The sequence below is a fragment of the Acipenser ruthenus genome, unplaced genomic scaffold (assembly GCF_902713425.1).
Source record: "Acipenser ruthenus unplaced genomic scaffold, fAciRut3.2 maternal haplotype, whole genome shotgun sequence".
Lineage (NCBI taxonomy): Eukaryota > Metazoa > Chordata > Actinopteri > Acipenseriformes > Acipenseridae > Acipenser > Acipenser ruthenus.
Window position 1 is genome coordinate 221,974 of NW_026707759.1, and position 14,999 is coordinate 236,972.

Sequence of the window (14,999 nt, forward strand, 5' to 3'; positions counted from 1 at the left end):
AGAGCAACCAGAATTATCCCGGGTTTAAAAGGCATGTCGTATGCAGACAGGCTAAAAGAATTGAATCTAATCAGTCTTGAACAAAGAAGACTACGCGGTGATCTGATTCAAACATTCAAAATCCTAAAAGGTATAGACAATGTCAACCCGGGGGACTTCTTTGACTTGAAAAAAGAAAAAAGGTCCAGGGGTCATAAATGGAGATTAGATAAAGGGGCATTCCGAACAGAAAATAGGAGGCACTTTTTTACACAGAGAATTGTGAGGGTCTGGAACCAACTCCCCAGTAATGTTGTTGAAGCTGACACCCTGGGATCCTTCAAGAAGCTGCTTGATGAGATTCTGGGATCAATAAGCTACTAACAACCAAACGAGCAAGATGGGCTGAATGGGGCCTCCTCTCGTTGGTAAACTTTCTTATGTTCTTATGTTCTTATGTTCTTATCAGTGTGGGTGTTCGGAGGAGTGAACGAGAGCGACAGCGAGATCAACGGTGATTAAAAAAATCCTATAGGAACACGTTTTGTGTTCAAGAAACTTTTTTATTGTCGCTCTGTGAGCAGTGTGTTTTTGTTAAAATATTTTCTTTTCTTTTGGTTAAACGGCATTCTGTCCTGACGTCTCCACTCGGTATTCTGTCACACATGGAAATGGGTAGTGAGCTCCTCAGCCGTCGGATATTGATGAGACCAAGGAGCTGAGACATGAAAAACATCCAAACCGGCCAAGTCAGCGAGCTTAAAATCCAGAGCCTGAACCAAGTCTAGTCCCATCAGGTTGGCAGCAGCAGCTGCGACGTAGCAGAGGGCAGAGGGTGCATCACGCGTCTTGTAACACACTGGCAGACAGACAGTCTCTATAACAGCGATGGGAGTGCGACCATACCCAGAGAGTGAGAGGGTAGGTTTCTGCAGAGGCACATGAGAAATACATCTCTCATGAGTGGATTTGTTCAGCACATACAGCGCCTGTGTCAGCAGCAGTGGAAGCAGCACATCTCCACACAGCACCTCACCGTGTGAACACTGTGGATTTCTGCAGCACGGCATTAATAGAAACGGGTGCAGGGCGTTCTGAGCCAGACGGTGGAGAAGGAGGTGGAGCCTGCCCTGAGAGGCACCAGAGGGCAAAATGGTTGCATTTCCTACAATGCTGACCCTGTGCTGGGCAAGAGGCAACCCGAGTTTAGACAGTTTCATGTCTGGTGTACTGTGTCACAAAGACGGCCAGAGTGGGTGGCGTCAGACCAGACAGGAATTCAAACAAAGAGACGGTGGTTGTGATGAGCTGAGTGCAATGGCTGCACTCAGCGTTTATTTACAAATAAAAGGTTTTAAACAGTACACAAAACAGGACACGGCACTACACGCCAAAATAAAAAGACAAACAAAACGGACTAACATTAAACAAACGGTGCACGGAGAGACAAACAAACACGGTGAGTACAAACACTTCCAGATATTATTTTTACTACTTTTACGTTCTCCTTCTCTCTCACCCGTTCTCCACTCTCGAACACCCAACCCCCGACTGAGTGCTACGTGTCTCTATATATACTGTTGTGCTGGGATTCAATTATTAATTATTTATTCACTTGAATCCCAGCACGTGAATTACTCTGTGCAACCCCGTGCTCACATATTACATTTAACCAGCACGTGAAGTGATTTGTGCTCTCCTCGTGCCTAAATACAAATCTACACTTTTTAAACACACGTGAAACACAGACCCGTTTATATCCCGTGTACCAATCTATACACCAACATTAACACACGCACGCAACATACAAATGCACACAGGGACGGGGCACATTGCCACATATACCCCCCCTTGTGCGCAGCACACATGGCCTCAACGGCCACCTCCCCCCTTAAAAATCCAGCAGTCCAGGACAAAGTCTCGGGCTGGGAAGGGAGGCTTCAGTGGGCCCATGGCTGGCCATGCTGTCAGCACCCCTGCCGGTAGTGGCACGGCTGACAGCCTGTTGGTTTGCTCCTGCAGCGAAACTGCTGCTGGGGAAAGTGGTCTCCTGACCTCTCCCCCTGTCTTTGTAGCCGGTAGCTCCCTTTGGTGGGGCTCCGACCACAGTACTGCCGGCAGCGAAGAAGCTGCAGTGGGAGCAGGTCTCCAGACCTCCCCCACGATCTCCGGCAGCGAAACTGCTGCAGTGGGAGCAGGTCTCCTGACCTCCCCCACGATCTCCGGCAGCGAAACTGCTGCAGTGGGAGCAGGTCTCCTGACCTCCCCCACGATCTCCGGCAGCGAAACTGCTGCTGGGGTTGGTGGTCTCCAGACCTCCTCCCCCTTCTTCGTGGCCGGCAGCTCCCCTTTCTGGGGCTCCGGCCACCGTACTCCCTGCGGAGGTACGGGCAGCAGAGGCAGCTCCTGCTCCTCTGCTCCTGGCGGTGGTGGAGGCAGAGGCAGCTCCAGCTCCTCTGCTCCTGGCGGTGGTGGAGGCAGAGGCAGCTCCAGCTCCTCTGCTCCTGGCGGTGGTGGAGGCAGAGGCAGCTCCAGCTCCTCTGCTCCTGGCGGTGGTGGAACCAGCAGGTATTCACCCTCTGCTGGTGGAGGTGGAACCAGCAGGTATTCACCCTCTGCTGGTGGAGGTGGCGGAGGTAGAGGCGATGGGGCTGATGCTGGCCACTCAGAGGGAGGCTGTGGCGGTGCTGGCTCCCTCTGCTGTGGCGGCTGGGCATGTGCGCGCCGTGCTGCCTTCAACAGCATAACTAGAGGCTGCTGGGGGACACCAGCATCCTGCCCTTCTCCCCCCAAAAAATTTTCAGGGGGTTGAGCCTGTAACTCCTCCCCTTCTGGCTCTTGGGACGGCACCAGCAGGTATTCACCCTCTGCTGGTGGAGGTGGGACCAGCAGGCATTCTCCCTCTGCTGGCAGCTTGGGTCCTACGGCTGTGGAAGCCCCGACTTCCCTCTTTTTGGGCTGTGGACGCACCGACTCCTCCCTTTTGGGCTGTGGACGCACCGACTCCTCCCTTTTGGGCTGTGGACGCACCGACTCCTCCCTTTTGGGCTGTGGACGTTCGGGCTCCCCCCACTCAGGCGTAGGACGTTCGGGCTCCTCCCACTCAGGCGTAGGACGTTCGGGCTCCTCCCACTCAGGCGTAGGACGTTCGGGCTCCTCCCACTCAGGCGTAGGACGTTCGGGCTCCTCCCACTCAGGCGTAGGACGTTCGGGCTCCTCCCGCTTGGGCTGTGGAGGCAAAACCAGCAGGCATTCACCCTCTGCTGGTGGAGATGGGGACAGCAGGTACTCCTCTGCTGGTGGTCCTGCTACCTGGGCTGCTGTTCCGTTTATCGTTGCCTCCAGGTAGCTGAGGAGAAACTCCACACCTTCCTCCAAGGTGTTTGGGGTGTGTTCCTGCTGATAGGCCTCCCATCTCTCACTGTCCATCATCCACAGGGCCCGAACGACTATGGGCAGAGCCTGGGCCTCCAGCCCAGCATTCTCCAGGAACCAGTCCCGCCATTTTGTGGCGTCTTCTGCCATTATATATATATATTTTTTTAAACAAAACCCCTCCTGGTCTGACGCTTGGAGGCGCGGCTATCCCACGATGACACCACGTGTCACAAAGACGGCCAGAGTGGGTGGCGTCAGACCAGAAGCAGGAAGGAATACAGAGAGACGGTGGTTGTGATGAGCTGAGTGCAATGGCTGCACTCAGCGTTTATTTACAAATAAAAGGTTTTAAACAGTACACAAAACAGGACACGGCACTACACGCCAAAATAAAAAGACAAACAAAACGGACTAACATTAAACAAACGGTGCACGGAGAGACAAACAAACACGGTGAGTACAAACACTTCCAGATATTATTTTTACTACTTTTACGTTCTCCTTCTCTCTCACCCGTTCTCCACTCTCGAACACCCAACCCCCGACTGAGTGCTACGTGTCTCTATATATACTGTTGTGCTGGGATTCAATTATTAATTATTTATTCACTTGAATCCCAGCACGTGAATTACTCTGTGCAACCCCGTGCTCACATATTACATTTAACCAGCACGTGAAGTGATTTGTGCTCTCCTCGTGCCTAAATACAAATCTACACTTTTTAAACACACGTGAAACACAGACCCGTTTATATCCCGTGTACCAATCTATACACCAACATTAACACACGCACGCAACATACAAATGCACACAGGGACGGGGCACATTGCCACAACTGTAATATACAAGATTGAATAATTCAAGCCTGAATTCTTGTGTTTAACACTCAGACCAACATGTCTGTTCAATCATTTACGACTGCGGTAAAACTGTTGCTGTCTGTTTACGATTACCATGGCGACGGTTCTCAAAGTAATAGCAGTTCGGCACCACTGCTGTAATGCGGCACTAAACATAACACAGGCACTCTTGTACCTGACCACCCCTGCTGGTTTGTTCTGCTTGGGGTGGCATTCGTGTCCCACGTTAGGTTGACCTGCTCAACACATGACCTGTACTGGAACCCTGTTGGCATGGAGACATTCAAATCTCTCTGCTTTGTATCTGCAGTAACAACAGGTCTGTGCTGCAGCCCTGCTAATCAAATCTGATGTTTTAACTACTGTAATGTAAGCAGATCTACGGTGGCCCTGAAGTGCAAAACGAAAAAAAAAAAACTGGTGTGAATTTTTTTTAAAAAGGTTGCAAAAAAAAAAAATGCGAGCATTTTAAAAAAAGGTTGACAAAAAACACGCTGACAGCATTTAAAAAAAAAAGGGTGGCCAAAAAAAATGTGAGCATTTTAAGAGTGGCCAAAAAATGTTGTGAACATTTTAAAAAAGTGTGGAAGAAAAAGTGTGCATTTTTTTTTAAGGGGGCGTAATTTATAAAGGGGTGTGAATCTTTTTAAACGTGTGTGAAATCTTTTAGATGCACTACAAATAAAAAATGTGTGCCAGAAATGACGTAAGAGCACTTCCGGGTCTAAAACAGGAAGTTTTCACAAGATTAACTGTTTTAGCACCATGTTAATGGGTATATTTGCAATTATCTTGCACACTGGTACAGTATATGAATTAAAAAAAAATCATCACAAAGCTAACACTAATTATATACCCTATATAATGTAAACAGTAGGAGGGACTTTGTAATGTGCTTTAGTATATGAGGCTCTTACATGATTTAACACAGGAATGAGTTACCAGTTAAGCTACAGAAGGTCAATCGGATCTGAAGATAAAGATGTCAAGTCTTATTGCCCATTATTTTGACCAGGGGCATTCTTATGATGCAATTTTAGCTTTTCTTTCCGAGCTCCACGGCATACATCTCAGCATGCGAACCCTGAAATACAAATTAAAGAAACAGGGACTTAGCAGATGATTAAACTATGCATCCCAAAGAGACACCATAGCCGCAATTAGAAATGAGCTAAGAGGTCCTGGGGTGTTATTTGGGTACAGAACGAACAGAAATACAGGCTAAATGTAAAAAGAGAGACAGTGATGAGAGTACTTCCACAGCTAAACCCTAGAGGACACCAATCAAGAACAGTAAGGCGATTTGTTCGAAGAGTGTACCACTCACTTGGTCCAAACTACATTTGGCATGTGGATGGCTATGATAAGCTGAAACCTTTTGGATTTGCGATTAGTGGCTGCATTGATGGCTTCTCTCGTCGTCTAATGTGGTTAACAAGTGGACCAACCAACAACAATCCAGCTGTCTTAGCTAATAACTATGTCAACTGTGTAGTGTCCAACAAAATTATTCCAATGAGACTCCGAACAGACTGCGGAACTGAAAATGGTACCATGGCAGCAATTCAAGCTATGCTGAGAAGACATCATAATGATTACCATGCTGGAAACAGAAGTCATCTGTATGGCTCCTCCATGTCAAATCAAAGAATTGAAAGTTGGTGGTCAATTTTCAGGAAAGGAAGGTAAGCATGAACATATAACAATCCTCTCTTTGAATAATTACCCAAACAGTTGTCCAATCTTCCTTTATGCACCTGTAAAACCAACATGACTCTCTTGCATAGTGATCTAAATCAGGTCCCTCTTAATACATAAGGCTACGTTACCAGGTAGTGATGGCAGCTCTTTTTCCTTGCAGATTGGTATAATACATGATAAAATACTTTGTCAGATTTGTCAGGAATATACTTCTGATTATTTTTTCATTGTTTTTAGAGCTCAGTTTTGGACGGATCTCTTTGGAGACATTCATGACTTTGGGCTGTTCAATGGGAGTCACGAACACCAGTGCCTGCTTCGCTACTGTTTTATGAATATACTTCAGACTGACTTAGATGAATGCACTTCCCTTTGGAATCTCCATCGAATTAGACCTTCACGGATGTCACTCTGTCCCGGGGGCATACCAAATGAAATGTACAGATTGCCGCAAAGGTAAAAATATTCTGTGATTATACGCATTGCACTACAGGTGTCCTTGAACAAAAGCATTATTTAGAAAATCTGTATCATCTTCAATTAGGTGCTGCCAAACATAATAAACATATATTCAATTTATTGGTTGTGCAAAGAACAGATTTATGGCACACAGTAGTATTCAATATTTACTTTATTATATTTAAAAATACATATTCTGTATATATTTTATTACTTAGAAATGCAACACATTGGGACCAGAGATCTTAATGTTCAACAACATTATACATGACTTTCTGCATTTCTAATGACTAATTTGTGTATTTCCATTCCTGGGCTGGATTTTATTAAGACCAATAAAACAAACACCTAAGGCAGCAGTAGGCAGGCCAAAAGTAGTATGGTTATGTTTGTAGATGCAGTAATAATTAGGAAAAATTTAACTAAACAGTTTGCTGGCACACATATTCTCTGCTCATGTTTGAAAGTTGAATAAAACATATAGTTAACAAAAAATAGGAAACACCAACAAAATACAACTGAATTTGAACTGAACCTATGTCAATATTAAAAGTACATCCTCAAAACATTTGCTTTACTTTACTACTAATAGGTTTAGTTTTACTGACTTAATTCAGTAGTATGTTTAACACTTTTGTTATGGTACTTCTTGTTTTATAAAATCAATTTCCTTCTTTAAAATTTTTAGATTTGGAGCCCGAGATTGTGGATTCCCATTGGATGTACAGGAGCTACAACAGCTGTCAGAAAATTACGGAACAGTCAACATTTGCGGAGATGAGGCAATTTACTTTTATTTGAATAATGTTATTCAACAGTGCAGACTTCCTCAGGCAGAAAATGTAGAAGCAGCTCTGGAAAATTACATACAGCTAAAAGAAATGTCTGGCATGTAAAAAAATAATAAAGATTAAAAAGAGAAACAAAAAAGAAACTATTTACCCTTAAAAAAGGCAAATGTAAACTATTTGCCTTTAAAACAAATGTAATTCTGACATTTTTCAGTCACAAAAATAGAAAATTAACAAATATAGCTGAAAACAGCAATACCCCAAGGCCAAGTATTCCACCATACAAATTAAACATTGCTGAAATTCAATTGGCTTGTGGCGGCCACGTTTTTTTATACAACTTCTCTTTAACAAACTTGAGACAATGTCCCCAAGTTTAAGACTGCTAAGTTTAATTTAAATCTGCATTTGAATAGTGTAAAATATTACAGCTAACAATTCTAGTTTTGGGTAATTCCATGCCAACTCAACTGGTGCTGTTGCCTGTCCATCTCAGATTTTCCTAGAAAAGTTCGCCTGGGGGTTTCCGACAGGCAGAGTTCAGAAATGATAACCATTATTTTTTTTTTTAAATTTCCCCATTCAACCTGTGACCTTGCAAAGGTCAACCTAAAGTGTGAAAGGGACCTTGACCAGAAAAAATCACCCTGGGCGCAATTTAGATGCTACCTTCATGTGTAGCACCTTGTTCTACTTGTATTGAATAGGGCTTTTGAGAAAAAAATCCTAGGAGCACCCTACTCATTCTGTCAAATTGCCAGATGAGGGGTAACTGACAAGTTTTATTCGAACTTCAGCCTAACCCTTTACCCTGTAGAGGATGTGAGTCCTAAAATGTAAGTATGCTGCAAGACCTTAGGTCCAGTCCTCCAAATTCTGTGAAAATCTTTTGGTTTCAAGTCCCACCACTGGTCATTAAACCCCCTTGAAATTTGAATGTTTGCTATGTGTACCAAGTTTAGGCCGTAATAACTTGCGTGGGGAACTCCAAAAAATCACTCAAAGGTATGTTTGGATAGATATTAATGAGATCTACAAGCATCAAGCAAAATATTTACTGATGACGGCTTTTTGCTTGTCAGAGGGTTCTTGTTTGTACCCATGAGGGCATCTGCTATCAATACTGGGTTTGCAATTTGTGATTAAGAGGCGAGAAAGTTTTGATTTGGTTCAGACCTATGTATGCTTTTTCAGCACTTTTGACATTCTGGAAAAAAAAAACTTTTATGGATTTCAGTAACATACAAAGTTCAGTAATACCTGTATTTCTCTCCAAATGTTAAACCTATACATTGTTAGAACATAACTGTTAAAGTTAGTTGGTCATTCTGTATCAGAAACATTCAGTAACTTTGCCACTGTCTAGTTTTTGAGAGAATAGGTAATGTACTGGACCACAAAAGCAGGTTTTATGTGCAAACTCATTTTAAAATAAAAGGTGATAATAGATGATCAAACAGACATTTAATGCTCTCATTTGGACATCAAGAGGTTTATTTGCAAAACAGATAAACTTTTAACACCCTTTTTCTTCCTATAAATTCTGACCTTCAGCATCTATGGTGTAATCAATCCAGTAACCAATAATTCTGCTTTCTACGGCACGTTTGTTGCTACCCTTGTCACTGAACTGCACTGCAAATATATCTTCAAGTGCCTGTGCGGTAACTCTCTTTTGAGTAAAGCAAAACTGGTTCAGAAAAACCTCAGGGTGCTGTTTCATTGCCTCTAGAACATTAAGGGTTTTTAACCCTTCCATAAATCTATGAAACCAAAAAAAAAAACAGATGTCACAGTCCATGTCATACTTTGGTAAAAGTATTATAGATAATAGTCTGTAGATCTAGTGTACCCCTTTTTCACACTACATTAGAGTCTCAAACTCAGTAGTTCCCAAACCTGTCCTGCTGGTTTTTCTTCCAAACCAAGTTCTCAATTACTTAATTAAACTCAGTTGAACTAACACGTTGCTTAATTAGACCTTTTCAATTGTTTAGTTTATTAAATTAAGTAATTGAGAGCAGCTCAGTTGGAACAAAAACCAGGAGGGCAGGGGGGGCTCCAGGACAGGTTTGGGAACCACTGGTCTAACTAGGTGATTAATTTGTAGCCCCTTCAAATGGTCACCATAATGTCTCTGATGTACTCTTGTCAATTGCAAAAGTGTGAATAACACTGGGTAATCACATACTATTCATGCTAAAGGAAATCATTTATTTTTCTGGTCAACTATGGCCTGGACCAAATCAAAACTTTAACCCACCCACTAATCGCAAATTACAAACCTGATACTTTGTTTGTGAGGTTATTCCTTCTACACCAGAGGGAAACCAACATTAATGCTGGCTTTGTAATTTGCGATTAGCAGGTGGGTCAAAGTTTTAATTTGGCCCAGGCCCATATGCGTATTCTGTTAAAATCTCAAAATAAATGTAAGTCAATTACTATTTTTATTTTTGCTCATGATAAAAGATTGCATTATTTTAAAACCGGACAATAAAATCTTAGAATACTTACCGCTCGACGCCAAATGCATTTCTTTTTATTATATACCACTTAAGAAAGTCTTCAACTAGTTTCTCCTTGTCGTCCAATTCTTTAATGACTGTCTTGCAGCCAGCCAGATGAAAAACAAGTGTTTGTTTTTCAAGTATTGTAAGGAGTTCATCAAGAGATTTGGAATTGCGTACCTGAAATAACGTAAAATAAAATGTAAAATGGCATGTACTGTTACTATTATATACAGTCAAATGTCAGGACAAATAGAAAACATGTCATAAATGCTTTGACTTGGTTTGTTTTCAATCGGTTTACATGAGTTTTAAATAATTTATTGTACAAGTTTTAACTTACATTAAAAAGGATGCCCTTGATCTCATGGTCATCTATGTCTTCTAGGGTAGCGTGGAGATCATCAATGCCCAAGATGTGTCTCATGAGATTTGCAGACAAAAAACTTGGTGAGGGCCCTCCATGTACCAGTGATACAGCAGTTATTGATCCAGCCATGAAGTATTCGTCATTCTTCTCACCTTAACATAAATAATAGTTGCAAGCATTACACCAAACTGTAGCAATTTTGTCAACCAAACTATGTTGGTAAATTGACAAAATATATGTAGTGTAATATGATATAAAAATATTGCACATTGTCTATACAGTCACTACTGTTATTTATTTTATCATTTTTATTTTTAATTTGTAGTTTTACCATTGTACTTCAATCTTGAAGACAAGTGTAAAGCTAAAAAATATAAACCTTTTAAAATGAAACCTTTTTACAGTAATTTTGTAGATGTTAAACCAAAAAAAAATTATATTTTATTTAAGAAACCTTTGTGTTTCTGGTCCTTCAAATACGGGACGTTTATGCAAGTGATCCATTAGAAGACCAAGGAACTCCCGTTTTGGTCCTCCTGTATCAATTCCTTCTTCAGTGACTCCAATGTCATCCGTAAATTTCACCATAATGGAATTCTGGGGTTCATAGTTACTTCTACGGAAACCCCGCATTGCTCCACCCCAGACATCAGCTCTCTTAATTATAAAGCGACTGCAGGCTGCATTATTGACTTGAAGAAATAAATCTTCTATGATGTTACTTATTGTAATATGGCTTTCTTGAGCTCTAAGAATAGAAAAACAAAATAAGTAATTTCCAAATATTGCATAGCCTAATATTTTGTATATCCAATTAAAAAAAATAATATTAAAGAAATGGTTGGCAGGTAGTGTTAACAATATTTTTTTTATATATATTACTGTTGTAAATCATGAAAGTAATAGGTTAACCAAAGAAAAAAAACTACTTACCTATCACCTATCACAGTTTCTTCTGTGTCTTCAACACTGCTGTCATCACTGAGAGGGATTGGTGCAAATACCTCAGTGTAGTTCCTGAAAGGAGACAAATAATACAAATCTGAAAACAAATTCTGCAGTGGTATCTTGGTAATAAAGCTGACCAGGAGGTTAATTGTTTAACTATGCAAGTTTTATAATTCCAAATGTTTTCCCGCCTTTGTTACGGACTAATTAGTCAGAACTTCAATGTCAAGTATAACTAACAACTAAAAAAATATAAAATAGCACAATTCTGTTTATTCTATATTAAAAACCAACATTTGGGCTGTATTAGGATTAATCCAAATGAAAATCTTGAAATAAACACACATAATAAATTCAAGAAAAGGCAAGGTGGGGAATGAAACAACCTACATTTTTTTAACTGTAATAATAACAGTAAAAACACATTCAAAGTTGCACAATCCTTTAACTATATTAGCTATACTGATTTTAGGAATATGAAGTCTTATCAATTAGGATTTGGAAAAACAGATGTTAGTTTCTGCTACAATTTACACTGTGTAAAAAGTGAATGTAAAGCATACCTATAGCAGATATTACTACTGCTTCCTGGGGTCTCATATCCACGGTATGTGATGACGACTGTTGTGCACTTCGGTCAGCCCTGGCTTGATTTGAAGCACCTTGCTTCCATGGCTTTCAAAACAAAACAAAAAAAATAGTAACTAGCGTTTTCTTTAAAATGACATATTGCTACCCTAAAGACTAGACTACAAACCTTTGTGTTAAAATAAAAATCACTGAAGTTAATATGTGAAACAACTACACTATTAAATGATTTTTATGTAGTATTACTACTGACTACATTTCCAGCGTTTCATCCAGATCATCATTCTCTGTGTGCTTCAATATAACCTCAGAATCGCTATCAGATATTTCAACAGTAGGATTTTCTGTGGAAATATGAAAATAGTAATCTGAGTCACAGTCACTCTTTATTATAATTCTAAATTCAATACATTATCCACTTTTCTGGAATTCTGTATGCAGACATAGACATAATACAATTCTTCTGTATGGTTTCCCACACGCCTCTTTGTAGGATTTGAGATTAAAAAGCTCCTGGGTTCCTGGTATAAAATGAACTTTTGTCATGTCTGGGTAAAGTAAGTAGTAATCCCCATCACGAAAATTCTGATCAAACGCCCTGTGCTTAGCAACTGCAGCGTTCAGTATTTCATCACATGTCGCCTCAACGTTGGTCAGTACTAATGGCAAACCAGATCCCCGTACAATTTTTAACTGTCCTCTCTGAAGATAAGGAGGCATTATTTTAATAGTGACCTAAAAAATGAAAAAGATTACCGGAATTAACAAAAAGTGGTTGAACTAAGTAGCTCACAAACCTCACTTTTTATTCTTTTTTTAAACTTAGAAATACCAGTTTAATATTGTTTTAACCACTAGTATTCTAATGTGTTTTTTGTCACAAACTATTTGTGCATGACTGGTTACTATAAATAAATAACACTTATGACAAAATATATATGTAAACAACAACCATAGTGATATGTAAGGAATAAGTAAAATCAAAATGTGGTACCGTCACAGAAGTTTGCTTTTGTGGAAGTTTTCTTTTAGAAAACTGGTTTCTTTCCTCAACTTTAAAGTCACAAAATTTTAAAAATTCCTTCAGCGTTTCACATTTTGGCTTTGGCGTGCCTGCCATAAGAATTACAAAAATAGATTACGTATGATTGCCTTTCTGTTTTAATGCTTAATATGTTTATGATTTAATGATAAACTCACGTACATTCCCTTGGAATTAATGATCCTTCTTCGTCAGTGTTTGGTAAAAAATCTAGTTTTTTTTACCACATCTAATGCAAAATGCTGGTCTCTCACCCTGTTTTTGCCCACAGAATGGGCAAAACATCTTTAAACTTATATTGTCTTTGAAGGGGGAAAAAACAACAAAAGTTTGTTGCAATAAATGTTGCAATAAATGTCATTAGGCAGGTTTCACAAACCAAGAGTAGCATAGTACATAATGTTAATTTAGACTAGTGTGAGAATAGTGCTAATCGAGGTCTGTGAAACATTAACCCATTAAGTTAAAAATGCTGGTTTGTATGAAACTATGCAAACACAAACAAGAATAGACACTCATTTCACTTGTAGCTACAAAGGGTACTTCCAGATCAGAAATACAAAATGACACCAAAAAGTCCACTGACTTAATACAGACTCCCATCAACTGTATTCTATAATAAATGGAAGAAATCTATCATAGTCATTTTTTGTTATTAATCAAGACTACACACACAGCTGCAGAACATAAATAGGCTACTGTAGCAGTCCTTCAAATAAGTCCAAATGAAAAACTTTAAAACTCCAGTTGAGTTTTGCACAGTTCTGATTAAAACCAACATATGCACCCCGTCACAAAAAGCAATATTGGCCAACACTGAACGTCTACAATTTTACAGAACGTAAGTAAACGCATAGTGCATTGTGGGATTGAATGGGGGGAGGGGGAGGGGGAGGGGGAGGGGGGGGGGAAGGGGGCGCTGTTTTTATACATAGTAAAAGATACAAAACAGACTTTTCTCCTGCCAAAAATGTATTATTAATGTGTGTAAACTGCTAAAAAAAAAAAATTTTTTTTTTTTTAATAAATGTATATAAAAAAACAAGTACTAAAAAGCATCTCGGTTCAGTGTGTGTGTTTTTTTTTTTTTATTTAACCAACTGTAAAATCGCAGATTTTGGCGACAGCTTATTATGTTAGATAGATAGATAGATAGATATATAAATATAACATGTCGTCCTGCTCTGGATCAAAGACGGCGCGCTTTCTGTTTCCATCGAACACACAGAGGAGCGTGCTTACAAAGCATTTTCAAAACTGATTCGCTGGTACGATGGTGGTTAACATGAATAGCAGGGCGTTCAGAAACTTAAATAATGTTATTAACTATGCGCTTTACAAAAATGTAATTATTGAATCGATTATCCAGTATTTATATTGATTTTCGATTTAATCCTAGCAGCTTTAGTACACAATAATGACATCACATCAAAATGTATGTAACTTATACAAGCTCAAACATTGGAGCGGGGCCCACGTTCCTGAATATTGGTGGAGCACGGGCACCTCGGGCCCATACAACTCGCCGCATATATATGCATATATATATATATATATTGAAAGGAGAGTTGTGATTTTGCCATTGCCATGACAATTCTGTCAAATTAGACGAGTCATCCTATCGTCCGCTGTCATAAAAAACGGATGATAGGATGACTAATGACATCTAATTTGACAGAAATTTGTCATGACAATGCCAAAATCACAAGTCTGCTTTCAATAAATTCCTTACATTAGCCAATGCAAAACACGGTCAATGGGCTTTAAAGCACAGCTAGCTTGAGTACTTAGCCAGGACGTCCTGTCCGCTTCTGCTCCGTATGACATCATTTAGAGAATTTAAAGGGTTCTAAGCAGAATGCTTCTCCAGCATCTCCTTAAGCACATGTGACATGCCAAAAAGAAAACCAGCTAGCTATCCAACTTTATATGAAATAAGGACAGATCATCAATAAACATTTTGAAAAATACATTTCTTTAATGTGTGATATCAGGATTCCGATATTAATCTTCATACGATATCTTTGATATTAATCGCCTGAGCCAATGTCTTTTGATTTAACTCTAGCTGGTGTTAAAATAGGGCTATACATTTTAAGGACTCGTGATCCAAGGGCGTAGGTTTGGTTTGAACATTGGTGGGGACACAATTTTTCAGGGGGGTGGAGTCGCGGTCGCTAGGGGGGTTCAGGGGCGTGCCCCCCCGGGAAGACATTTTTTAGAAGACAGCTGTTAAATGGTCACTTCTGGTGGCTTAAAATGAATGAATCGAGGATAATCTGATTGACATGAAGTTGGCTGGTATACACTTAAAACACTAGGATAAAGTGGCACTCCTGGAAGCTGGTTTGACATCCCTGCTATAGAATTACT

General features: G+C 40.2%; 1 long non-coding RNA gene across 1 annotated transcript; it reads right to left on the reverse strand.

The window, feature by feature from the left end:
- Positions 1 to 9,133: 9,133 nt before the first annotated feature.
- LOC117414337 (uncharacterized) lies at positions 9,134 to 11,656 on the reverse strand. The gene is made up of 5 exons (XR_004663321.2): positions 11,560 to 11,656; positions 10,982 to 11,065; positions 10,503 to 10,796; positions 10,022 to 10,200; positions 9,134 to 9,858 (listed from the first exon to the last, which is right to left on the reverse strand). It is a non-coding gene; the product is annotated as an uncharacterized LOC117414337 (long non-coding RNA).
- Between the last annotated feature and the right edge of the window lie 3,343 nt (positions 11,657 to 14,999).